Raw genomic sequence first — 26,955 nt, 5'->3', positions numbered from 1 at the left:
GGTTTGCTATAGTAGCCAAAGATCAGTAATAGAAGGCAAAGAGTCTGTAATTGGAAGTCATTGTATTATAATAAGAGACTAAACCTACAATAAGGACAGAAATTCAGAAGTTGCTTCTGACTTTGACTAGGCAGAGACTCAACTATTGACCTTGACTTAAAGAGGAGGGCTGACTTGGAGGGACTCTTTGGTCTTGTGTTGGATATCTCATTTTGAATAAATTCAATAAGAGGAGGATTGTTGGGTTTTCCCCTATTGAGAGGTTTTGCCCTACCTTGAAAGCCTAAATCTTTGTGTCTCGTACTTCTTTGTGTTCTTGGAAGAACAATTTGTGTAATTACTTGATGAAAGAGAAATATTAACTAACAAAGAAAAGAATACTTATATAGGAGTTTACTTCCAACTATCAAGGAATACAATGAGGACATAAAATTTGTAAATCTTAAACTTGGCTAGGCTAGTGGACCTCCAAAAACCTGACTCATTAAGCCATAAACTACAAAACTTCTGTGGAACTCCAAAAACAAATGAATTAGAATGAATTATCAACCAAAATCAAAGGCCTTTACAATTGACATTTGACAATCTATTGCAGTATGAATATTAAGGTCACAACTATTCATTTATATTACATTGTTGTAAGAAAGGATGATCATATTTTATGTATTTTGTCTAGTAAGGCCTCCACTTTGTCATTGCCAGCTTTAACCAAGGTGTCATGTTCCCATTGTAATGAATAACAACTGCATTGTCAATCACCCAACAATCCACACTAGGATTATATCCTAAACCCAACACATGCCAAGACTTGTGCAAAGGAAGGGTCAATCCATAAAATTTTCAATCCAGGGGGTAGTCTTCCAAGCTTCCACAACACTCTATCCTCATTCTGACATACAATAAAATAAAAACTTAGAAATCGAACAAAGAAAAACCCATTAAGTTTTCTAGCTAATTACTTCAGATTTACTTCAAATACTTTAAAGTAAGCATCACAGGAATTAACATAAATAAACCACACTACACACTTACCGTGTTCTGCCACTTGTGATATATTCCAGTTATATCTTGTTTCTCCCATTCTTTGAGATCAAATACATTCATCCCATATGCCCAACCACAAGCATTAGGATCAAAGTGCCTGGCTATGTGCGGATTGGAAAAATTAAGGTATTTGTCAAACCAGTGAAAGCTTTCTCCACAAGTTTCCACTGAACCATTAACCTTTCCATGAAGATCTACTGACCACAAGGGCGTCAAATCTTTTTGCACCAAAATATCATCATCCAAGAAAAGGATCTTGTCCATTTTGTGGTAAACTTTTGGAAGACAAAAATGAAGATGATTTAGCATGGATAAATATTTTGGATTTATATATTTCAAATTGGAGGAATGTGCTGAGAGTGTAGTCGAGTGATCTACCTTGAAATAATACTCTTTCATAGCTACAGATTCAAGTTGGCTAAGCATAGGGCAATAGGAGGAATTGAGCCATTTAAAATCATCTACATTTTCTACATGTATCACAGCTTGCCCCAGGTGTTATCGAGAAATCTAGTGTCTATGCAAAGTTGCTAGTCCCACTAAGACTGGTAGCTATCTTAGAAACAAACAAACTAAAACTACTTTCGTTTTCGTTTATGATAAATAGATAAGAGGGGAACAAGGACACCAACCTCAATCTTGCACTTGATTCCTCGCTTGGTTCCTCTCCCTTCTGATAGATCTTTGCCACTCGCTTCCTCATCAGCCTAGCTTTAAAGAGCACTTGTGGAATCAAAGCAGCATAACACTATCCAAGAACAGATATCTACTAGCATAAAAATTATAGGACCAGATGTATATTGAACGCACACAAGCATATATCATCAAACATACAAGAATGTGGAGGAAAACTTGAATAGCTTTATTAATATCAAGAAAGAGCAAATAGGATTACAACCAATTGTTCTGACCTAGCATCATCCTCTTAGCAAGAAGCCCTTCTTCACCTCATGAAAAGCTTAGATCACCCAACACTATGATGTTACAGCAAGAAACCAACAGCGCTTCCTCACAAGATACAAAATTCCAGCCTCTGGATCTCTGGGATGAGGGATCCATATATAGATGTTTGCAAGGGGGGTGAGTCAGCTTCTGGGATTTGATTAGTGTCCTCTCTATAATAGTTCTTGATTCCACTTGGAGAATGATGATCTCTTACTCATCCCTGGGCAAATTCAGAGACGGAAGTGTCACAGGAGAAGTTTCTGGAAGATTCCATGATCTTCCACCTTGCATACTGCCTCTGCCATTTGTCCATTCTCACCCATCGCACCCCATAGAAGGGATTTTCAGTATGCATCGCACCCCCTATGTGCATTTAGGTGGGATGCATCGCACTTTGACCATGGAGCAGGTGAGATGGTCCAGTTTTGACCAGTTCTGAGTAGTTTTTCATGGAGAACTTCTGGGAGATGATGTAATCAACTGACCTTGTTCTTTTAGGGGATAGAACAACACTTTTAGGGACTTAGGAGCCCTTGGTTTATGGACATATATGATTGGGGTTGCAGTGCCCAAAAATGTCTATAGCACTGGGGGATTAAGTAAAAACCACATTTTCATGGCCCCAAAATTTAACTTGTCTGTGATGAGATGAAATACATGTTTCTCATATTCCTGCAAACACATGTAAATCACCTACAATGAGATCCAAATATTAAATGTAAAATGCAGCAAAACTATTGGACTTCCAAACTTTAGAGTAATTTAAATTAATAACACTTCACCTTAGCATTCATGACAGTTGAATTCACAACCACAGATGCAGCCAATACATTGTCAGAAAATAATGCATAGTGATAAAGAGTCAGATCCTCCAACTTGTCCTTTTTAGGAAATTATCGCTTTTCAAGAGGAAGAAAGTAATAATCTATGGTCAATCACATGGACAGACAGTGCAGGCCCTTGGGAATAGACTTTGTTGCCACCTGACTTAAAAATTTACTTTGCTTTTCCAAGGTCCTTACTTGCTCGTCTGCAGACTGAAGCATGGCTTGCAACTTCTTTGTTACTGTCGCACAACCATAAAATTGTTCTCTAGCCTTGATCTTCTCAAGTGCACTGAAACATTCATATTTATTACCGTTCATGAAAAACATAATGAAAAGCAGAAAGATTGACACACAGACTGCAAATTTAAAAGAAACAAAGGATATGAACACCAAATGCAAATGGAAGCACTTACTACTCTTGATTTAGAAGCAGCCAATGTGAAAATCCAGGGGGTAGTGTTCCAAGCTTCCACAACACTCTATCCTCATTTTGACATACAATAAAAGAAAAACATAGAAATTGAACAAAGAAAAATCCATTAAGATTTCTAGCTAATTACTTTATATTTACTTCAAATACTTTAAAGTAAGCATCACAAGAATTAACATAAATAAACCACACTACACACTTACCATGTTCTGCCACTTGTGATATATTCTAGTTATATCTTGTTTCTTTGATTCTTTGAGATCAAATACATTCATCCCATATGGCCAACCACAAGCATTAGGATCAAAGTGCCTGGCTATATCCGGATTGGAAAAATTAAGGTATTTTTCAAACTAGTGAAAGCTTTCTCCACAAGTTTCCACTTAACCATTAACCTTTCCATGAAGATCTACTCACCACAAGGGCACCAAATCTTTCTGAACCACAATATCATCATCCCAAAAAGGATCTTGTCCAATTTGGGATAAACTTGTGGAAGATAAAAATGAAGATGATTTAGCATGGATAAATATTTTGGATTTATATTTTTCAAAGTGGAGGAACTTGCTGAGAGTGTAGTTGAGTGATCTTCCTTTAAATAATACTCTTTCATAGCTGCAGATTCAAGTTCATGAAGCACAGGGAAATAGTAGGAATTGATCCATTTAAGATCATCAACATTTTCAACATGTATTGCGTTAGGTACCTATACCAATAGGTTTCATATTTCATGATTGGCAAAAGAAATTCCAAATATGCTCTGCTTTGGTGATGCAAAGATCCCATATTTCCAAGAGAATGCAATATGTGTACATAGCTTGATGTAGACTGAATTTTGGATGGATGGTCCAATAGCCTAATCTGGATCATGCCATGTTTCAATTTCTTGTCATTAGAATAGAGAAAGTAGTCTGTCCAAACTGTTTAATCTTGGCAGGCTAGTAGTTAGGTAGAGAATTAAGGTTCCCAACTGCTTAATCTGGGGCCTTGGAAGTAATAAGGTTAGTTGTAGATAGAAAATCAAAAGAAAAAGCCAAAGGAAAAGAAAAGGCACATGAGGGTCTGCAAGTCTAAATGCACCCTCCTTGGAGTAACAAAAAATGCTAGGCAGTAGAGGGGTAGGTAGATGAGGTTGCAGAAGCATAATTCCTTTATCACTGGCTCAAGCAAAGGAAAAACATGGTGCCAGTGCAGGTCTCCTATTCAGCAGTTTCGCAACAGTACAATGAAGCATGTCTAACTCCCTAATTCCCCCCATTATACTCATTTCTAACATCCCAATACTGCTTATGTTCATTGAAAGAGATCAAGGTTTTATGGTGGTTCTTGTTTCTTTAAGAGCCACATTTCTTGTGTAAATTCTTTTCATTTTGATCTACTTCTTAAAACTAAGTTGATTTCATATAAAACTTAGTATTTTACCCCCTCACCCCCTTCCTCCACTCATATTAACTCCTAACTTCTTATTATCTAAATCCCCTATATTCCCCTTTTCCCTTACTATTATAAACACTATGGTGTATAAACCCCAAGCAATCTATAAATATTCCCTCCCCTCTGGCATTATAGCCATATGTCCAAAGTCAGGGATTAAATTGACCTCTGGTCAGTTTAACAACCTAAGCCCTACCCCTCTTTTCCCTTCAGAAACCTTTGAAACCATTTACCCACTTCATTTGCAAAAAACCTTGTAAAAAACCCACTATTACCCTAACCCGCGCTATTCGCCAAATACACCAAAAAACCCACTTTTCCGCTTTATCCAAAGTTTGGTGTGATGCGCATTTTCCACAAAAAATACTTTGAAAAACCCAAATTTTCGTTATATTCCAAAGTCCCCGCCGGGCACGCATTTCAAAGAAAATATTAAAATACTCCCGCACTGCTGCCGTATTGTCCTGGCGCCTTCGCGATCCGTCGACCGTCGGATCTGGCTCTTTCCATCCGACGGCCCACATTCATATCGGGTCGGCCCCGATGACTGCACTTTACCGCCCGAGAAACTGTCAGAGGGTGACGTCAGGCCTCTGCCACGCGTCACCCCCATATTCTCTCGGGCCGCCCTCTGACAAAACCACGACCGTATCCAAAGCGGTCCGAGCAAACCATTTACCGCTTGTGGTTTACCGCCTGCCCACATCACCACTACGTCATGCCCACGTCAGTTCAACTCGGCGCCCCGTCAGCACCCCCGCCCGCCAGCGCTCCGACATGGCCGCCACCTATGCAATCCCCGTGGACCACTCACAGGCCGCCACGTCACTCGATGACGTCATGCTGACGTCACCCGACCCTGACCCCACCTGATGACATCATGCTGACGTCATCCAAAAAAGCGCCAATAACCCAAAAAGTCCATATTTTAGCCAAAATTGGTGTTTTTTGTCACTTTTGCTAAATAGACTGTTGCTCACCTCTGCATGCAATTTACGACTATCCGTCGCCAACCTGCAGAAATCGACCCGAAGACCGTTGGCGCCCTCAACCCACCTGCATTTGTAACCATTGCCGGCAATTCACCAGGTATTTATCCAAATCGTTCCCTGCGCGCTTGGTTCTGTCCATAATTGTCCAAAACTAAGTTAAAAGAGTGAGGAAGCTTGTATTTACCAGCAAATCCCCGGTGGCCAGCCTTCATTTTCAATTGTTAAGTCGAAATTCACCTGCAGAGCCTCGTTTAGCCAAATTTTCACAAAAACCACAGTCAGTCCGCGCATTCGTGGACTTAAAACCTGAGCTGCACAAATTCACCAGGAGAACAGTGGTACTAGTCCCTGCATATGCTCAATTAACTCTCTTTGGAGCACCTTAAACTATTCTTACCACAGTTTACCCCATTTTGTCCTTGCAATTTGCTTCACTGTTGCAAAAGTACCCCTCTGTGTTGTTCTGCCCACTGAAACCAGTTCTAGTACAAGTCATAGTACTACTTAACCATGGAAACACCAGTAGCCCTGAATATTCAACCTCTGAATGCCCCACACAGAGAGCTAGAGTGGAAGGCCCTGGGTGATAAGGATTACCAGATGATAGACTCATTTGCCATGAGTTCCAAATTTAACATTCACCTGCAAAATGAGTTAAAGGCCCAATACCTCAGTGGAGCTGATATTTTAGGAATTTGGGACTCCAATTTGCCCATTTACAATCTCCCTCAGGTCAATGTCCTCCCAGACTTGATAAATCAATGCCGCTCCAGCTATGATCCATGTCAAAGAGCTGTCCTTAGCCCCTCAGGCTCAGTATTGTTCCATATCACCCCTGAGACCATAAATGAGATGCTGCACTTTCACACTGCAAAGCCACTGACCCCTCTCTCCATCAATGACTTGCTAAAGAAAGGGGGCAAGCTGTCCAGTGCTCAGATCATCAAAATTAATCAGCTGTTCGTTAACCCAAGCTCTGAAGTTGTGAGAACCCCTCCTATAGGATATCAATACCTCAATGAGTTGGGCAAGATGCTTATGGATTTGATCAGTTACATCCTGGGTTATGGGTCATATGAGGATGTTGATGAAACCATTATGGCCATGTTGTCCATTTTCTCCCCTAGGATGCCTCCTGCTGTGCACTATGATTTTGCTACATACATTGCCAATAAGATTCATGAACAGTTGATGAATCTAGAAAGGGAAAAGGTGTTTAAATACACTAGGTACATCTATCACTTGTTCTTGTTTTATCAACCAGATGCTTTCCCTGTTCCTCTCAAGAAGCTAAATGCCCAGGGAAACCCAAGGTCTGTGGTGTTTTGGTCTTCAGTCTTTCATCATATAACTTATTCACCATATACCTACTGTGAATTCATAGACCTTTTTGTCCATCCAGCTATGACCTTGTTATTGGGTGTCCCTCCTCCAAGATTGACAGATGAGATGCAAAGGATACTTCACCTCTCAAAGTCCTACAGCATTGGTGATTGGTACTTTTACCAACACCATACAGTAATCAGAATATATGGCTGTGAGTTGAACCCTTATAGGCTGCCAAGATATGTCCCTATGAGACTGTTTGCCTTAGAATATTTTAGGCAGTTTGGAAATGCAGACTTTGTCCATTTCCACAGTAAAAACAAGAAGGTGCAACTAAAAGTAAGGAACCAGCTAGGCCCATTTCTATACAACAAAAGGGAGGAAGGATGGAAGGAAGCAGATTTGATCCTAGAGACCCTCAAATTGCAAACCAGTTTCCAATGGGTACCTTATGACCCTAATCATTTCATTTCCCTCAGGAGGGTAAAATACAAATTGGGTGGCTATGCTCACATAAGACTGCCTCATATTGAGAAACATGCCAATTCATTAAGCTGGAAAGAGGGCACTCTAGAAGAGCCAATGACTAGAGAGCAAATGCTACAAAGAGAGGCAAAGAATATTGAGAAAGAGGCTGACTTGGAAACTTGTGGGCAGGTTTCCTCTTCCTATCAAAGGCAACTTGGAGCAGCTGCCTCATCCTCTACAGCCCAGCAGCAAGCAGCCGGAACTGTTCAACAGGACTCCAGCAAGGATAAAGGGAAGCAGATGGAGCAGGAACAACCACCTCCTATAGCAGAACAGCAAGCAGAAAAGCGAGTAGAACAGCAAAAAGAGGGGCAGCCAATACAGCAAGAACAAACAGCTGAAGCCCCAATATCCGCTGAGCAACAGGCTCAAGAGAATGTGCCTCCTAGGCAAGAAAAGACAGTGGAGGCCTCAGTGCTACAAACTCCACAGAAAGAAGAAAAGGGAAAGAAGAGGGATAGAGAGCAGGAGACTCCCCTCACCACATCCACAAATCAAGGGGAGAAAAGGCAGAGAATGAATCCCTTTTCTGAAGAAGAGATGCCCATCGGGCAATCATTGGGCATGGGCCCACCAAGCATGGAGGCATCTGCCAGTTCCTTTCAGCAGGAACAAGAGAGAACCCTTGGAGGAGAAGTTAGCTCCTCAAGTCAGCAAAGGAGAGCCGAGACAGGCATCAAGCAACAATTCATTGACATAAAAAAGAGAAATGAGCCACTCAAGATCCAGATCTACAACCAGTTGCTTAAGATGGCCCCTACCAATCAGCAGAGGCTTATGTCAGCCTACGACATAAATGAGGGAAAAATGACCATGAGTCATTTCATGCCAACCATGCTGCAGCCACAGTCAGCTGCAGACTATATAAGGACCAACCTTGAGGTCCTTGCCAAGGACATCCACCCTATGGACCAAATAGAACTTCACAAGCAAACGGGTGAGATGGTCTATTCAACACTGGCAGATAAAACCTTATTGGCAAATAGGTTGGAAAACAGCCTGAACAATACAGCTGCCCAACTTGAGTTGGAGAAGGCATCCTCTCAAGCCAAAGACAACAGGATCAGGTCTTTGGAGGATATAATCATAGAGCTTGGGCATGACCCAAAGGATCCAAAAGCTATACAAAAGCTGCTGAAAATAAGAGATGCAGACCTTGCAGCTCTCAGAAAGATGATTAAAATCCCAGCAACCCTTCACCCTCAAACAGAAGAGGTTGCCCAGCAAAGGCAAGACCAGGATGTAGCAACATTGCTGGTAGGACTGCACAAGCAGCTAGTACAAACACAAGAGAAGCTGGAAGAGACAGAGGCTGCACTGCAGGCAGCCCTACAGCAGAAAGAAGGAGCTCAAACTTCTCAGCCCCCTCCAGAGATCATAAACCTTGAGGAGCTCCCACATACTACTGCTCCTCCCACAGGGCAGACAGCTCAAACAGCGCCATCAACATCAGCACCAGCACCAACCTCAGAGCAGGATCCGAGCCTTGATATGCAGAAATTGATGAGTGAAATCAAGATCCTAGAGGCCCAGATGACAGAGCTAAATGAAGCCAAGGAGAATTTAGCTAAGCTGAATGAAAAATATGACAAGTCTAAACAAAATGTGGCTGAAAAAGGAAGAGAAATAAAGGCTCTCAAGGAGAAGATAAAGGAGCTGGAGAAAGAGCTCACCCTTGACAAAGTTGTAACTGAAATCAAGAAAGTTTTATGGGCCAATATTGGCCAATCAATCACAGATCAATGGCAGTATATAGAGACAATTCATGAGCAAATGGAGCTCATAGCCAAGGCACACAGGGAAGTCCAAAGGGCAAGGGCATCTCTAGGCAATATGCCTGAGATAGCCAATAGAATGATCAACGTGCTCAATAACCGCACAGGTCCTCAGCTGGCAGCAATTGGGATCCCCAATAGAACTGAAACCATCCTGCTGATAAAGAGGGTCCTTACATTGAGAAGCCTGGTACAAACACTGGATAGAAGAAGCCAGGACATGCAAACAGAAGTAAACAGATTCATGGATAAGTTTGCAGCATTACAGAGCAGAGACCTTCCTAGCTTGCTGAACAGCGCAGGGAGGCTATTATCAAATGAAAATTATGCCAAAAGGGTGAATACATTTGCCACTAATGAGATCACTGCAGGAGCAAGTGCTTCAGAAGAAACAGGACCAGCATCTGGGCAAAGTCTCTATGACAGAGTAGAGAACTTATTTTTTATTATGAATGAGATCAAACATTTGTTTGAAGTGCCTCCTAACTTCTACAAATATACAGAGGCAGATGAAACCTTAGATGCAATTTTGAGGCATCAACTGCCTACACAGGAATGGTGGACCAAAATGATACAGTTGTTACTGTAAACAAAATGCTTTCAGCAGGTTTTTCATCAAAAAACATAAGTCATCAGGATCAGAAAGTGTGATGCATACACTATGACTAGAGAAGAGTGGACTGAGCCAACTCAGCAGAAAGATTCGGCCACTAAAGCAACACTGACAGCTGCAGATAACAGGGCCGAGAAAGCTACAACATGACAATGCATAAAGACACATCATTCAGCATTAATACAGAACGCTCAACCGACTCAGTGGCCTCCAAAGGTCAAAAAGACTTCTGACAGCATTGAAGAGCATTCATTTTGTATTTAGAGCAGTAATAACTTCTTTATCTGCTATTTTGTAAAGTTGGTGAGCGTATTTATTTATCAAGTGACTCAGCGGTTCAGATATTTTGTGAAACCGATTGTATATATTCCCCCTCGCATAAGCTTGCAGGGGTTGTTGATTTTCTCTTCAGGAGATACTATGTTGTAAATGTTCAGAGTTTTAATATACAAAGCTGATGGAATTTCCAAAGTTCTGTGTTGTCTGATGCGTTTTTGGTGTGATTGCTGAATGCTACAGGATTCCTGCGTATTTCATGGAACAATAAGTTTTCTTTAACCTGTTTCGATATGTTTATTATTTTCTTCATAATCCATTCATGTTTCTGTTTCACAAGTTTAATGGCAAAGAAAAAGAATAGTATCAGGATTTATTCATAGAATACCCTGAACTCAATCTAAGCTGTTATGTATGTTTTCCTCAGTTATAGTTATAAGAGTGTAATTCTTAATTGCTGCACTTCCAAACTATACCTTTCACAGTGATTATTGTTCAGGAATTCAAACCTGCTCCTGGTCAATACATCTCTTTCTCACATCATCAACTTAGTGGAAATTTCTTAATTGCCTTCCACTGGTTAAACACACTTCATCATTACAAATTCAAAATTGTCTCATGAAATATTTAAATGGCCCTGTTGTTTCAATAATCACACTCAACAAATTCAAACAACCTGCAGCTACAGACTCCATTGCCCAATGGTCTAAGACTGTCTGAAGATATCACCTTAAGTACTGAAAGACATCATTCAACCAAAACTCTTAAAACAAACCCTCACCTCATATCTAGCCTAAGATTCTTAAGAACAAAGTTAAACAGTCAAAGAGAGAGCCCTCTCTGATTATAGGTAGGCTAGGACCTATAATCCAAAGCTTGGTTAGTGGTTACCCCGGCCGTATTCCCTTGGGAGTCATAGGGAACAACCTGGGTGTCAACATATTGTAGCCTTCCTTGGGGGATTAAGTAAAAACCACAGTTTTGTGGGCCCAAAATTTAACTTGTCTGGGACGAGATGAAATACATGTTTTTGAGATTCCTATAAACACAAGTAAATCACCTACAATGAGATCCAAATATTAAAATTAAAATTCAGAAAAACTATTGGACTTCCAAACTTTAGAGTATTTTAAATTCATAACACTTCACCTTAGCATTCATGACAGTTGAATTCACAACCACAGATGCAACCAATACATTGTCAGAAAATAATGCATAGTGATAAAGAGTTGGATCCTCCAAGTGTCCTTTTTAGGAATTTTTTCTCTTCAAGGGCAATTAATAATAATCCATGGTCATTCATATGGACAGATAGTGCAGGACCTTGGGAACAGTCTTTGCTACCAGCTGAATTAAAAATATACTTTTCTTTTTCAAGGTCCTTACTTGCTCATCTACAGACTGAAGCATGGCTCACAACTTCTTTGTTACTATTCCACAGTCAAAAAAATATTCTCTAGCCTTGGATAGGACATGACCCATAGCCTTGATCTTCTTAGGTGCACTAAAACATTCATATCAATTATCGGCCATGAAAAATAGAATGAAAAGCAGAATGATTGACACACATACTGCAACTTTAAAAGAAACAAAGGATATGAACACCAAATGCAAATGGAAGTAGTTACTACTCTTGAATTAGAAGCAGTCAATGCGAAAACTATTACCTTTGAGGTAGATCAGAATCTGCATTAGCTTCACCCAATGTACGCTGACATTATTTAATACGAAGCATCAATTCATGTTATAAATCAAGATTATTCCTAGCTTGGGAAATGCTTGAATACACCCTAGCCATGATCAGTTGGTCTCGCATCAATCTAACAATGGAGTTAGAATTCTCGTTCTCATTCTCCCGCCTCTAAATGTTGTATTTTCCTAGGATAGTAGAATCTACCTCCTTGGAACATTTTATTGCTACATTTTCAAGCTCATCTCATTTTTCTTCATCCTATTGAATCATCTCTGTTGACATTTTCTCCCTCCTCTTTTGTCTCAATTGTTGTAAGCATTAAACTACTATAAATTAAAGCATTCTATGCTAAAATCTAAGAAATATAAAAAATTTCTATTGGAGAAGTAACATTCAAAAAGGATCTTGGAAAATAATATAACAATTCCTTTTTCCACGAGAATAAAAAGTAGCGATCTAGTGCATCAAAGAATTTTATCCTCTGTGAAACTTTTGTTGGACTTCCTTCAAACTGCAAATGGTCTTCATTACAACAACCATTGTCCTAGGACTTTGACTAGACATTACCTTACAGTAGGCACCAACATCATAGATCAGTTAACCAAGGAAAATAAAAAATTATCATCAAGAACATTCTCTTTGATGTCTCGATGTTCACTTCCTGTGTCATCCTCTTGAAACCTCGTAAGAAGTTCTTCATCATTGGAAGTTTTTTTCTGCACCTCGTCATTCATTTTAAACCCCTTAGGATTTTCCTTGCCTTCTTCATTGAAGATCACACCATCTTGTTGTGAATGTAACCTTTTTCATCTATCTCCATAAATCGTTTGCCTCTGCTTGATGTACACCGTTAGAAATAGAGAAGCATCCCTGCCAATGTCAGTTTTGACTTCCTGCTTAATACAACCCTACTCAACTACATAGATCATCATCACATAGGTTTCCTTACATGTTGAGTAAAGAAAATAACCCAAATCTTCACCAATCATATCTCAGAGTTAGTAATAGCCCTTTGGTTTACTTCGAAGGGCTTTTCTAATACCCATGAGGAAGATAAGTCATTTCATCCAACAATACTTAAGTTTAGAGTTCCGAAGTCCTCTGTGATAGCTGTTATGACATCAATCACCTACCCAGTAAATAAAATTTAGTTTCAATTCTCTGCTCAACAGGGGAGAAATGAAATTTAAAATATCCAAATGTAGCAGGTTTCATATACTTGCCTCCTTTGGGAAGAGAGGGTAAATTCTCTCTGTTAAACTTTTATTTCTCCATTCATCTGCTTGTTCCTATCAACCCCACGGATAAATAGATAAGAGTGAATTTAAACATACGACATAGCTCTAGTATCCTCAATAATTCCTCTGTATTTCAATCCACTCAGGTCGATTAAATTTAAGTTTAGGGACATTATTTATTTTCTGGGATTAGACTAATGTAAGTGCAAGTGCATTACCCGGATCCTAGAAAAGAACAAATGGCCATAGAAAAATAGAATTGGTTTTCAAGATGTGGAAAGAGAATACCATTCTAACAAATTCATCTCCTAGGAAGTTGTACCCTGCTATTTTAAATGATAAAAAATGCATAAAAGGTCAAGTAGAAGACTTGATGGAGAAGAATATCTATAAAATTACTGAAACACTAAAAAGGGGGTTGCTTTGCTATCATGCATAAGCTAAGATCAAACTTTCATTACACATCAATAATAAGATGGTGTGTATAATATCTATCATTTGTTCTGGCCAATGTGCTCTGAACACTCTGGGAACAATGTGAAACTGATATGTATAGCAAAAAGTACTTGGTGAACAAGATTGTCATTGCGAATTGGGTCTAGGTTGGGTGGATCAGAATGAGTTTTAGCTTGACTGATGAGAAGTGGATTTAGCTTTATGAATGGAAAGTAGGTCTGGCTTGGATAATGAGTGGATGGGAAGAATGATTGTTGCCCTTCCCACCCTGATTCAATTCCCACAAGATTCAATTCCCATGAGTAAGATGTTGAACTGAACTCTTAACAAATATATTTTTATAATACCCATCTAGCTTATGCAGAATCTAGCGCACACTTAGTACCATCCTACTCAGAATGAGGAGTGCCCAGTGAATTCACCGAGTAGTTGCCCAACAAATTTACCAGTCATATGCATTTCCCTTTGTTAAAAAATGGAAAGAGCATTGTTATTTCTTGCTATTGGGATGAATGGTTTCATTATCTTTGGCAAGGGAAATTACCCTAGGGGTAGTTGGTAAAACCTTTGCTCTTGCATGAGAGAGGTACAAACTTTGAATCTTTCTCCTGGTAGGTATTGTACCGTGTTAATGCAGAGATGGAGTTCACAACTTCACACAGATCAAATGAAAGGAAACCTATAAAGAAAACTCACAAAATGTTTGGAAAAATGCTAGAGGTGCTAAAATTTAGACAATAAGCGAGGAAAGTAAGTTTGATAACATATGTGCCTTCAGATCATGTGGAAAAGCTAAAAGGAAAGTAAAATTCCAAAGTAGGTCCATGGGGTTTTGGTTCAATGGCTAACTAGGAGTGATGATAATTCCCTGCCAAGGCTCAAATCACATAAATACATTTTTCGGTGGGTTCTCAATGAAAGGGATCTTTCTAAAATAGTATAAGATTACTACACTTCATTGTAATGGAGATATTACTTGAATGTTGTAAGATGTCTACACTTCATTGTAATACTACCATATTAAGAAAGGGCATGCTTGCCAATAAGGATAGATTAAATGCTAACCTGCCCCAAAAAAAGAGACTGAAGTAACCTGACGAGGGAGGAGGGCAGGAAGAAGCTTACCAGTGAGGGAGGAGGGCAAGAAGAAGCTTACCAGCGAGGGAGGAGGGAAGGAAGAATCTTACCAGTTGCAGATGTAGATACGGAGTGACGCAACCTAGCTGCCAAAAAAACCAATGGCATGACCACAAAGATAACAAGGAAGCCCACCACAGCTATTCAATGATGAAAACCCTGATCTCCCCATCCTCCATTTCTACCGCACTGGTAGCCCTGCCACCCTCCATTCCACACACCTCCTCCTTTCACAGGCATCTTTAGCTCTCAACCCTAACATCACTTTTCTCCTTCTACTCCTCCTATATAGATATCGAGCAATGCAACCCTTAATCAATCATAATCCTCTACATCAAACCCATATCATTGTTAGCAAAAATATATGAAGTCAGCAATAACCAAAAAGACCCTTAGATCTCATATATACTTTAGAGCATTTGATAGAAAAATCTACCAAAGGCATTACGAAATGGATAGATCAACTGATTTCATGTAGTTTTGAGAAAGAAAGGGACATTGACATGGTAGGAACCTAGATGAAAATGGGCATGGAGGCTAGAAGTAGACAGATTTGAGGTCTCTATCATTGCTAGCGTTTTTGGTTAATAAACCAAAACACATAATTAAGGGAAACATGTCATTCTGATTCATATGCCAACACAGATGTTATTATTCATGGGGATCCTGACTAGTTTGGCTAATTGCTCATATGCTATGACATAGGAAGAGGAAGAACAGGTAGGCAGTGTTGGTTATATATGACGCCCCTCAACTTACTAATTTAACTGAGCAGGTACCAACTTGGAATGCCTTGCATTGAGGCATGTAAAGGTAAAGGGAAGGTTAGGGGGTAATTTGATGAAAAGCAACGGTGAATTATGCCTCCCTGAATGCACATCATGAGAATGTGTTTAAGACTTGTGATTCTGAAGCTATGAGAATACTAGAGTGTAAGTTTCCTCGGCCCTTGGACATCAATCAAGAGGGTTTGATAAATAGTGTTCATTGTTTTCCATTGGGTAGATGCTTATTGAAGGTAAAGGATCAACCTTTGTGCATCTCTGAGATTCTGATATCAAAGGAAAGGGGGTTCATGACAAATAAATATCATTTCAAGGATCTTGAAATCTGAAATACAATGTTCTAAAATCTCATTTAAATAGGTATGACTTTTATTGATGTCTAAGCCAAATGCATCTCAACATTTCTTTTCATATCAACTCATTGAGGCAATCAGGACACACACATGGGTTTAGCCTAGAGCCATCACTTTTTATATGATTTTTACATCTTGGGTTTAAAAAACTTTTATATACTCTAATTAGTAATTTCTAGTACCCATGCTCGGTGCATGCTGCACATTATTTTTCATAGCTGCCAAATTTGCATTCCATCAGTTAAAGCTAGGATAGAATTAGTCTTAGTCAAAGAAGTCTATTTTATTTGATGGATTCAAACTGAATTTAATTTACTATGGTTTTTCCTTTCCTTTAATTTACTCTAGTTTCAATAACCATCAAATCTTCCAAAGACAGAAATTCGATAATAGAACTGGAGTCAGATAGAGACTTACCACTGCGAGAAATGGATACAGTCGAAAGTTCTTTCCCAAGGCTTGGCAGGTCGACGGGCTCCATTTAATTTTTTTTCCCTCTTCCCCAGATTTATCAATGGCCTTTGCTGCAGCAACCTCAGAGGGGTTTTTGTTGCCTGTGCTAGGGAAAATGTATGATTCCGAAGGGGATGTCCAACAACCAAAGCTTTTTCATCAGTTACTCGAGTCCAAAATTTCTGGAATAGGTCTATCAACCTCTTTCACTGCCTTGGAGGAGAAGGCGACAACCTATAGAGAGAGAGGGGAATTTTTGGGTGACAGTGGAAAGGAAAATCCCTGTTTGAACCTTATGTGGGTTTGGGGTTCCATAGCGAAATCAAGGAGTTGCACAAGTTCCAGTTAGGTGTCCTGTTCCCTACACAAAACCTCAACAATCCCTTGCCTCTATCAAACTGGAAGGGAAAAATAGGATACTCATAGCAAAACATTGGTCTCCATTGTTGAAACCTCCAAAATTCAAAAAATCATGGTTTGGACAAAATTGCTGAAACCTTCTCCAGAATTCAAAAATCCAGGCTATGAACAAAATTGCATCACCCATTGTTCTTCTTCCATTTTTGAAAGCTCCTCGTGGGTGCTTCAAGAGGGTTTGAACAAAAATGGCATTGCCCACCTCGAAATTTTATTTGGTGATTGGTACACGGGAGACAAAATGTCTTAAATAAAGTTATTAGATTGCTATGGTATGTTTTAACAAGCTCTTATTAAATTGCCATGGTATCTTCTAATGCCGCTCAATGTCTTCCATGGGGAATTTTTATTATGATAAATTTAATAAATAAAATGAAATTTTAAGATGAATTCATGTAGTAGTGATTCAATGGAATGGAATCATTTTTAAATGCTTTGGAAACATTTTTTCACAATGTTTTCAGATATATTTTTTTTCTAGACAGTTTCACCTTTTTCAAAGGGGGAAGAGGCGATAGTCTCTTGTAGTAGTGATTCAATAAAATGGAATCATTCTTAAATTTTTGGAAACCTTTTTCCATGATGTTTTTAGACATTTACCCTTTTTCTAAAAAGTTTCACCACTTTCAAAGGGGAAAGAGGCGACAGTATCTTGTTGCTCTTTCACAAAAGGTGTCATGTCACTCCTTGTCAAAGGGACTAGAGTGACACACTTCAAAATGTCACATTTTGCCATGGTTTGAGTCCAGATTTTAAGCCAGTGAGGTGGAAGGGTGTCTATGCTTGTTTAGGTGTACAGTTAAAACTGAACATTTCATTGTCATTCTCACCTTCAAATAAAAGCTCATTGAAGAGCTCAGTCTTCTCTTTTTATCAATTTGATAAATAGTTTATATATGGAATAGGGTATATCTTGGCTACAAGCATGGGCTATTAAGTTTGGGGCAACATGGGACAACAATGAAAAGGTCTATTGAAAAATGTAGATCCTCCCAATCTCCCCCAAAGAATAGGCCTCGGTGTAAAATGGCTACATAAATCTTCAAAGGAAATTTAGGATGAATATTGTGCTCCCAAGCTGAAGTTTCAGGAACAAGAGATGGGAAAGGATATTGTTGGGATGTTTAAGAAGAATTTAAAGCAAGAAATGCAAGCTCAGAAACCCCAAACAGAAACCCAAGATAAACATATGAGCTCTAACCCTCGTCCTGAGTCATCCAATGCTACTTCTTCACAAAAAGTCTATTATTGGTGTTGGTGGATGAAAAAAAAAAGGAGAGGGATATTAATGATAGGGAAGGGAGAGTGAACATGAGATAGATGAGATCGATGTTTCCCCTAGATAATGCCATTTCCCCTATCCCCCAAAGTCTGCTTTCTCTTCTTAATGAAAGACATATTACATTAAATATATAAATAATTATAATCCATGCATTTTTATGCCCTTTTACATTCTTTTTGATTAATGAAAAATCTTCGACTTACAAAAAAAAATAACACACTATACTCAAACACAATGCAATAAGCAAGCCCCCATCGATGTTATGCACTACCTTAGAAATGAGTTTAGCAGCCTTGGATGGCTCTAACAATCATAATTGAATGAATATGATGTTAACTCATTTAACCAACAAAACATGCCTTCAACAATGGTAACTAGACTTACACTCCATTTACTGCATTAAACAATCAAGTGAGGCTTTAATAATTTTAACCAAACATACAAGACGTTGAACAAGCTAACCAACCTAGAACACAACTTTAATAGTGATAACTGAAATGTACATGTTACTAATCAATTGACCATTGTTTCATGCCTATAACATTTGCAATTGAACAAAAATGTTGTTTATGGGGTTGACCTATCTAACATATCTCGCACAATTGTAGTCAAACATGCATGTTGATTCGGTTAATCTCCTAGATAATGTTAATCAAAAATACATATTAATATCCAACCTAACATGACACTAATAGTGACAATGGAATGTGCATGTCAATGGCTAAGCTAATTGACCTTATATGTTGTTCATTGAGATGATTAACGCATAGCTCACTAAGCTGACCAAGTTGACAAACCATTGGTTTTGTCATTGAACTAACATGCCTTTAATAGACATAACTAAATGTACATGATGTTACACCAGTAAACCATCATGACATGCCTTTAACAGTAGTAACAAAGTGTGCAAATTTTGGATTAGGAAAACCGAACTAATATACCTATGATAATCATAATTGACCATACATGTTTGTTGTGATCAACCCTTCAAGTTTTCCCTTGATTCTATACAAAACTAAGCATTCCATGCAACTCCCAAAGTAACTTTGATACATATACAAATTAAGTTTGTATTTACATGTTCGATTAGTGTTAAAGTGTTTCCTCTTTAAAGGTCATAGGATTCAATCCAATGGAAATTAAGGTATGTTCACATCCATAGATTAAATAGTTAAAGCATTGAATGGAGGGCATCCCTTGTCTCACAAGAAAGGGGGTCTCATATGTCAACTTGGCAACTACCTGCATTATAACTTAATATTAAATAATATTCTTATTTATTCAATTAATATGAACGCTTCTAATATTTAATATATTGTTAAGGAGATTAACTCTTGAATAATTAGTGAAGTATTTAATATTGGATGAGAGAGTTGTAAGGCTGAAATTTTGGTTACCACAGGTTAAGTTTGGTGTTTGTATTATGTCAATGTAAAACTAGATTTCACACGTCTCCAGGAATCAATCAAAATCATTTACACATACTGGTGGGCTCCAGTATTGCAACAATAATGCTACAACTGCTGGTACTCCCTTCTTTACTCTTATCAACCTGGTAGTTCATAACAAACTTGGAAGCAACGGTGTTGTATTCACAAGTACTAGCTCTTGCTGCAGCTATCACTTGGTCAGCTGGCACAAGTCCGCTAGGAGCATTAGCCAACTTCTATGAGCTCTGAGAAGAAGCTTTTTAACTGATGGATGAAAGCTAACTCAAAGAAGGCTAATCTACTTGCTGAAAGAAACTGGAAAGCTAAAAGAAAATGTAAACCCTAGCAAACCCTAATTTTACCAGCTAGCCCTACTGATGCAAGAAATGGGATGCAAGCTACTGAAAGAGATGCCATTGACTTTATGGAAGGTAAAATGGATGTATCTAAGCTATTTATATAGTAACATCTGAAAGAAACATTTTTTTGTATTTTTGAATAAGTTGCCAGAATTCCCATGCATGTGCTTTGACTGGTTTTTGATTGTGCAGAGGTGGATTGGTGAGAAGAAATGCTTGCAGGAGGTTGGGAAGGTTGGAGGAGGGCCTAAAGGGGTCCCTAGCACCCTTCCAGAGAGTTTCACAGAGTTTAGATTCCAAGAAACCTCATTCGTGAGCTTCTACAGGAAGTCTATAGGGGTTCTACAGGATGTTCTGGAATTTCTACAGGATGTCTGTAATTTTCTACAAGATGTTCAGAAATGGGATTTTGGAGGATGGATGGAGGGATAAAGATGAAGGAGTGGGTATGTAGGTGAGATAGGGGTGTGAGAAGGTCCAGGACTTGGGAAATTGAGCCGAGGAGTGGCAAGGATGGTTAGATTTGTTCAAGGAGGAGTGGAGCAATGTTGCACAAAAATATGGGAATTAGGGCAAAGCGAGTAAATCGAAATCATGAGGTGAGAATCCAAGTTGGAAGATGCAGCAGATGGGATTGATGGAGTACAGGTAGATTGAGAGGTAACACGGTTGCTTTGTAAGCTATTCTTCAATCTGAACAAACAATGACTTGAAACACCAAAGACCTGGTTACGTTGACCTAATCTACTCTAGCTAATAGTAAAGAGAATGAACATAATTTTATTTGTACTGAAACTATGTTAAACAACTATTAAACGAAGAGATCAAGAATCTAAACATGCAACTGACTTCTGCAAATAAGAATCGAACACTAATGATTGCATGGTGAGGCAATGACAGTGTTTTTGTTGGCAACAAGGTCACCTTGATCCCAGCTCCTGATCCCACTGACGAAGAGGTGGAAGCAGAGGTGCTTGATGGCCTTCTTATAAAGCTTTTTCCTGTTAATACCCTATCAACTAAATCTAAACATCAAAACTTTTCTAATCATCAATAGTGACCTGAATAATCAGCAAGATTCTAATCTACTTAACATAAATTATTTTGCAAAAGCATAAAAGACAAATAGTAGTAAAGAAAGGAGGCCTTAGCACTTGGGTTGGGCCCAACCACAAGAGCTATAGGCTCCTATAAAGAGCTCAGAACTGATGCCAAGTAAAGCTGCTCTTCATTACTCAAAAATAGTCATCACAAGAAAGTTATACAGTAGTAGCTACAAAAATGAGCTGAGAAAATGACAAAACTATAGTGCAAAATACAACAGTTCCAAAAGTAAACTACGAAGGCTGAGGGCTTCCTATTTATGCCCTATGAGGGTCCTAGTAGCCCTCCTTAACTCAACGGACTCGGCTATTCAAACTGCCAGTAAACAGTCACTCCTCATAAAGCTTGCTCGGTTGCCTTTAGGATTCGTTTTGCTAGCCTGTTGAGCTCCGAGTTGAGGGTAGAGATTTCAAGTAAGGGCCATTCAATGCAAGAGACAACCTTCCTATGAATCCTAACCCTTGCTTCCTCATGCTTGGCTATCACCTGGCTCATAATTGCTTGGCTTTGCTCCAAAATTTGTCCAAAAACTTGAAATAACCACGTATTAGCCATCTTGGTAAAGTGACCACCCTTATTTGTTCAAATAACATAAACATACTCAAAAAACATGCATAAACTATGAAAAATGGTGGATTGATCAAGGACAATTAGGCAAAATGAGCCCAATAAGTTACCCAATTTGGGGCTCATCATCACCCCCCTGCTGAATGGGTTTCTCATCCTCTGAGCAACTAGTCTAGCTCCTCATCCTTGATTGTCGTGATCGCCTCTCTCACATCCCAGGCCTCCGCACTGATATCTTCTTCTCAGTCATGAAATCCTTCTTTCATTTCCACTTCCCCCCACTGTCTAGTTTCCTCCTCTTCCTTAACTCCTTCTAGCAATCCCAAAAGCAAAGGAGGACTGAATTTCAGGCCAATCCAATTGGCCTGCAGATTTTGCATCAATTGTTTGTAGATAGGTACCCTTGACAAGGCCTCCCTCATCCTGGTGGGAGAGTGGTATTCCGTTATCTTCAATTTGTGAGGCAATGTGTTCCACCGCCTTGTGCAGGCATGAAGGCAGTTATCCCCCAACAACCTCTCCATGTCCTCAATGTGGCCAATAGCTTGAGCCTGCTGCTCAATGTATCCTGGTAAATCCTGAGGGTTGTTGGCCAAGTGCTAGTGGGCACTTATCACTGCTGAGGAGTCATCCTGCTCTGCTCTAATCATTAATGGCTCACTGAGTTCTCTGCTCATAATACTGCAGACCTCTGCTGCTCTCTTTTCCTCATGATTCATCCAAGAGGCCATGGCCATAAGTTGGACATCTCCTACCACAGTGTTGGGATCCCATGCATTCATGTTTGGAACGGCTAAATTATGCAAATAAAACTCTGATAATTTGGCCCTGTCCTCTAATGAACTACTGCTACATAAAGCTGCAAATTGATGACAATTTTGAAATGGAGTGATGCCCCTTTGGGCCAAGGTGTTGATCTGAAACTGCAACCGCTGATCCTTGAGGTATAAGGCATATGATTTGGCAGGATGTCTACACTACAGAGCTTCCATCGCCCAGATGGCCATGCAGGCCAGTTGGCCCCCCTTGTCTTATACCTATTGTTTCAGAGACTGTATCTCTTGGCCTGCTTGCAATTCCTTCTACTGTAGCTGTCTGTGTAGTGTCTCAATTTCAGCTTGCAACCTTTCTCTTCTCTACTGCTCGTCAGGGCTTTCTTTGTATGTTGTGGTCTCTTTTTGTTGTTGTTGTTCTCCCAGGATTGGAGGCCTGTCTTCCAACTTCTGTCCCAAGAGCTATAGCTACTGTTTAAGCAGCTTGTTTTCTTCCTGCAGCTTGGACTGCTGACAGCTTCCCACATGTTTTTGCATATCCAATTCTTTTCTTGCCTCTTTGAGTTGTTCCTCCAGGGGACCTATATCTGCCACACCCTTAGACTTGGCGATTTTCATCCAAGTGTGGGTCGTCACTCTCTCTTCTTCTAGTGCAAAGAAAAGTGGCACTGTGAATTTTTGGGGAATGATCTTTCCGGCCTCTAAGAAGTTATTGTAGGAGCCCAAGCTAGGCTGGGGGCTAGGTTCCATAATTTTCTCCACCTTTTCTTCCTCCTGTGGTGATTTAGCAGCCTCCCCTTCCATTTCTTTGGATTCCTTTAGCCTAGCCAGTGTTTCTTGTAGAACAGCCTTAGCATCCTGTAGAGAGGCCTTTGTGTCCAACATTTTCATTCTCTCTCGCTAGGTGGATGTCTTTGGGCTTCCTTGTTAATAGGTGAAGGATGCCTTTGAGGGAGACCTCACCTTTTATGTAGTTGGGGTGTCTAAAATCGTGATTGGCTCTTTTGACGGTGGTTGAGGTCTGCTAGTTTTTATCCGCATGCTCCTCCTCACCTTAAAATACATGGAAGGCTCCCTCTTCCACTTCTCTTTTTTCTTTGGAGATGTGCTTAGGGTACCCAACATTGCTGCCGCGTCCCTGACCAAAATCTCAGGTGATTTCTCCCTTTGATGATTCGTTTCCAGACTTCCTGTAGAAAGTCCTGTGTCGACTGTTTTCTGGCTTCCTGTAGAAACCGTTTTCCGGTATCCTGTAGAAACTATCTTCATTGTTTTGGTCTGCTTGGCTGGGGGTGTCTTCCCTTTTAATTGTGCTATGGTTTCCTTGGTTACATTCTCACTTGTTTGGACTTTTTTAGTCCTCTCTAACCTACTCTGTAATCGTTCCTCCCTTGGTGTTAGTTCCTTTCTTCCACCCACAGTTTTGGCCTCAACAACTTAGTCTTTCCTTCGTTTCTCTTCTTGTTATTTCTGTGGTGGTTTGTCCTGTGATTCCTTACCCTTGGACTTCCCTTCCGCTTCAATGTGCTCCCTTTCTTCACTGCTGGATGAAGTGAGTCCCTCGGCCAGAATTTGAATATCAACATCCTTGGACATATTGCGGAAAACCTCCCAGGAGAGAGGGACAGTGTAAGTATGGAGGGAATCTTCCACTAGAAGCTTGGTAAGCCCATGATGGGCTAGGTGATCCGGTGTCCCTTCCTTCAATTTAGTGCCACACTCAATTAGTGATTGTAATAGGAAATATGGGATGCTTAACTTCTATTCTGGGGGTAAATCCATCCCATGTTTGAGTTCACTTAGCAACCGGAAGTGGTAACTGTATACAATACTGAACCGCCCCTCACAAGTAATGTATTTCATGATCTGAAGACTGACTTTGCTCCAAAAAGGATGTAGGCTAGCTCTCCAGACCCTATTCTTATCTTCTGAAAACTATTCCTCTAGTAGGAAGACTTCTTTCTTGGCTTTTTGGCCCAATGTCCTCTCCTCTTTGCTCTAGGGTATCCCTAATGGCAGATCAGTAACTAGACTAATGAGTTGTGGGGTGAGCATTAGGGTCAACCCTCTGAAAGTCACAGTGGCTAGTGTCTTTGATTTAGGCTGTAGGGACATTATGAACTCTTCTATTACCTCATCGTCATGACCTTGAATTTTGTCACAAAAGGTCATCCAATTGGCATGGGTGAAGAGGTTCACCACCTCAAGATGCTCACTCAATTTCCTGGAATCCGAGGGTTCCTTCCTGATAAAACCTCCTAGCATGGTGAAAATGCCTTGCTTCAATGTTCTGAGCAGAAAGGGACTGTTGTTTTATGGTTTCCCTCTTCGAACTTGAAGACAGTAGCCCTCAGGTGTTTATGTTTTAACCTTGCACCAATTCCCTCGTTTCAAAACTTGATTCTCTGTGTACAAAAGGAAGACTGGGGTTTCCCCAGACAAAGTGTAGAGCTCAATTTCCACCCCCCAGCATACATATAACCACGTGAAATTCACATTTTTCTTACACAGGTTAGCCCTCACAGTGGTCTATCATTTCTAGTGGAGGAATTTCTTAACAGGAGCCATGGAGAAAAAACTTGGACGTAAAACCTGTTAGCTACCTATACCAATAGGTTTCATTTTTCATGATTGACAGGGGAAGTTCCAAATATGCCCTACTTTGATGGTGCAAAGATCTCATATTTGTGTGGAAAACACCTATCTGCAGTTGTTTGATGCATGTCCTACTTCTGAATGGGTGATCCAACAGTCTAAGCTGGGTCATGCCATATTTCAATTGTTGTTGTAGATTAGAGAAAGAAATCTGTCCAAACTGTTCAATCTTGGCAGATCAGTAGTTAGGTAGAGAATGAAGGTTCCCAACTGCTTAATCTGGGGCCTTGGAAGTAATAAGGCTAGCCTTAGATAGAAAATCAAAAGAAAATGCCAAAGGAAAAGAAAAGGGCACATGAGGGTTTGCTAGTCTAAGTGCACCCTCCCTGAAGTAACAAAAAATGCTAGGCAATAGAATGGGTAGGTAGATGGGGTTGCAGAAGCATGAATTCTTTCATATCACTGGCCTAAGCAAAGGAAACACATGGTGGCCAGTGCAGATCTTCCTATTTCAGCAATTTTGTACCAACAAAGTGAAGCATGTCTAACTTCCCAATCATCCCCCATCAAACTCTTTGCTAACATCCCAATACCACCTTTGTTCATTGCAGAAGTAAAACTCTTTTGTTTGTTCTTGTTTCATAAAGAGCCAAATCTCTTGTGTAAAAACCTTTTTCATTTTGATCTACTCCCCTAAACTAAGTTTGTTTCGTAAAAAACTTAGTCTTTGCATCCTCCCTTCCATATCTCCCATCCAATACTAACTACTAACTCTATCTATACTTAACTCCCTATGTTCCCCTTTCCCTATTACTATAGCACTATTGTGTATAAAAACCCCAAAAATGTATATTCCCTCTCCCTTAAGCAATATAGCTTTATAGTTTCAAAGGATGGAGCACCAAGAGATTTAGGCGAAAGTTGCAAAAAAGCGCCAAAGGCGAAATCTGGGGATTAAACCAAGATCTGCTTGGTTTAATAGTATTAACCCATTTTTTCGAATAAATGCCAAAAACCCATTTTGCGTATAAAACGCCGCAAAAACCCATATTTTTATTGACCTCCAAAGTCCCGCCTAGGCGCGCTTTTCGATAAAAATCATTTATTTAATATCAGCGCCCCACCGTATCGCCCGATCACATCAGTGCCTCATCGACCATCGGATCTGGGCCCTCCCATCCGACAGCTCCCAGTGATTTCGGACCAATCCCGATGGCGGTACGTTACCTCCCGAAAAGTGTCAGAGGGTGACGTCAGGGCTCGGCCACGCGTCGTTCCCAAATTGTATCGCGAGGCCGCCTGCCAAAACCATTCTCGTACAACAAGCGGTCCGATATTACCATTTACCGCTTTTGTTTACCACCCACCATGTCACGCCTATGTCACTACCGCCTCAGCGTCGCATCACCGCTCCATTTGCCATCGCCCTGAGCTGTCCGCCACGTCCCCCATCCACGTGGACCACTCACTGGCTGCCACATCACCTTTCCGTACTCGACCCCACCCGATGACGTCATGCTGACGTCATCAAAAAACACGCCAAAGCCCAAAATGTCAATATTTGGCCAAAAATCACGGTTTTTTCGCACTTTTTGACTAAAGAACATTGTGCTCCCTGCATGCATTTTCACGACCATTTCGCCGCCGACCTACTGAAACTCACTCTAGAGCTGTGGCCGCCTACAAGTCAACTCGAACCAAGCCTCTGCCATTGTGCTGCGACCAGGTATTTACTACATTCTTCCTGCGCCTGGTCTATTCCGTTCTGCACTGTTAAAACACCGTAAAACTGCCAATTTCACCGTGAATTTAAGCTGCATTGCCCTGCAACTAAGTCAATTGCCCTCATATCAGCCAATTGTGCCCAGTTGTACCTCAGTTACCCTGTTGTCACTGCAAATCCTCCAAGTTTATATCAACCTACTGTGCAAGCGTTGCATTTGCCCGCAATTCGCTAAAATTCTGCTTAAAACACACAAAAACCATGGATACACCAGTGGCATTGAACGTTGCACCCTTAAATGCCCCACAAAGAGAGCTAGAATGGCAGGCCCTGGCTGACAGAGACTACCAGATGGCAGAAGTAATCCCAATGTACAACAAGTATCATATTCATGTACTCA

General features: G+C 40.2%; 1 pseudogene; it reads right to left on the bottom strand.

Moving 5' to 3' along the window:
• Nucleotides 1-615: 615 nt before the first annotated feature.
• On the bottom strand, nucleotides 616-26,469 carry LOC149213213 (polygalacturonate 4-alpha-galacturonosyltransferase-like; annotated as a pseudogene).
• Nucleotides 26,470-26,955: the final 486 nt, after the last annotated feature.

Source organism: Pinus tabuliformis, chromosome 1_1 (genome assembly GCF_031772625.1).
Source record: "Pinus tabuliformis cultivar Carrire ecotype Pingquan chromosome 1_1, CPIR1, whole genome shotgun sequence".
Taxonomy (NCBI): domain Eukaryota; kingdom Viridiplantae; phylum Streptophyta; class Pinopsida; order Pinales; family Pinaceae; genus Pinus; species Pinus tabuliformis.
The sequence above is the reverse complement of the archived record's forward strand: the minus strand, read 5'-3'. Positions and strand labels throughout refer to the sequence as shown.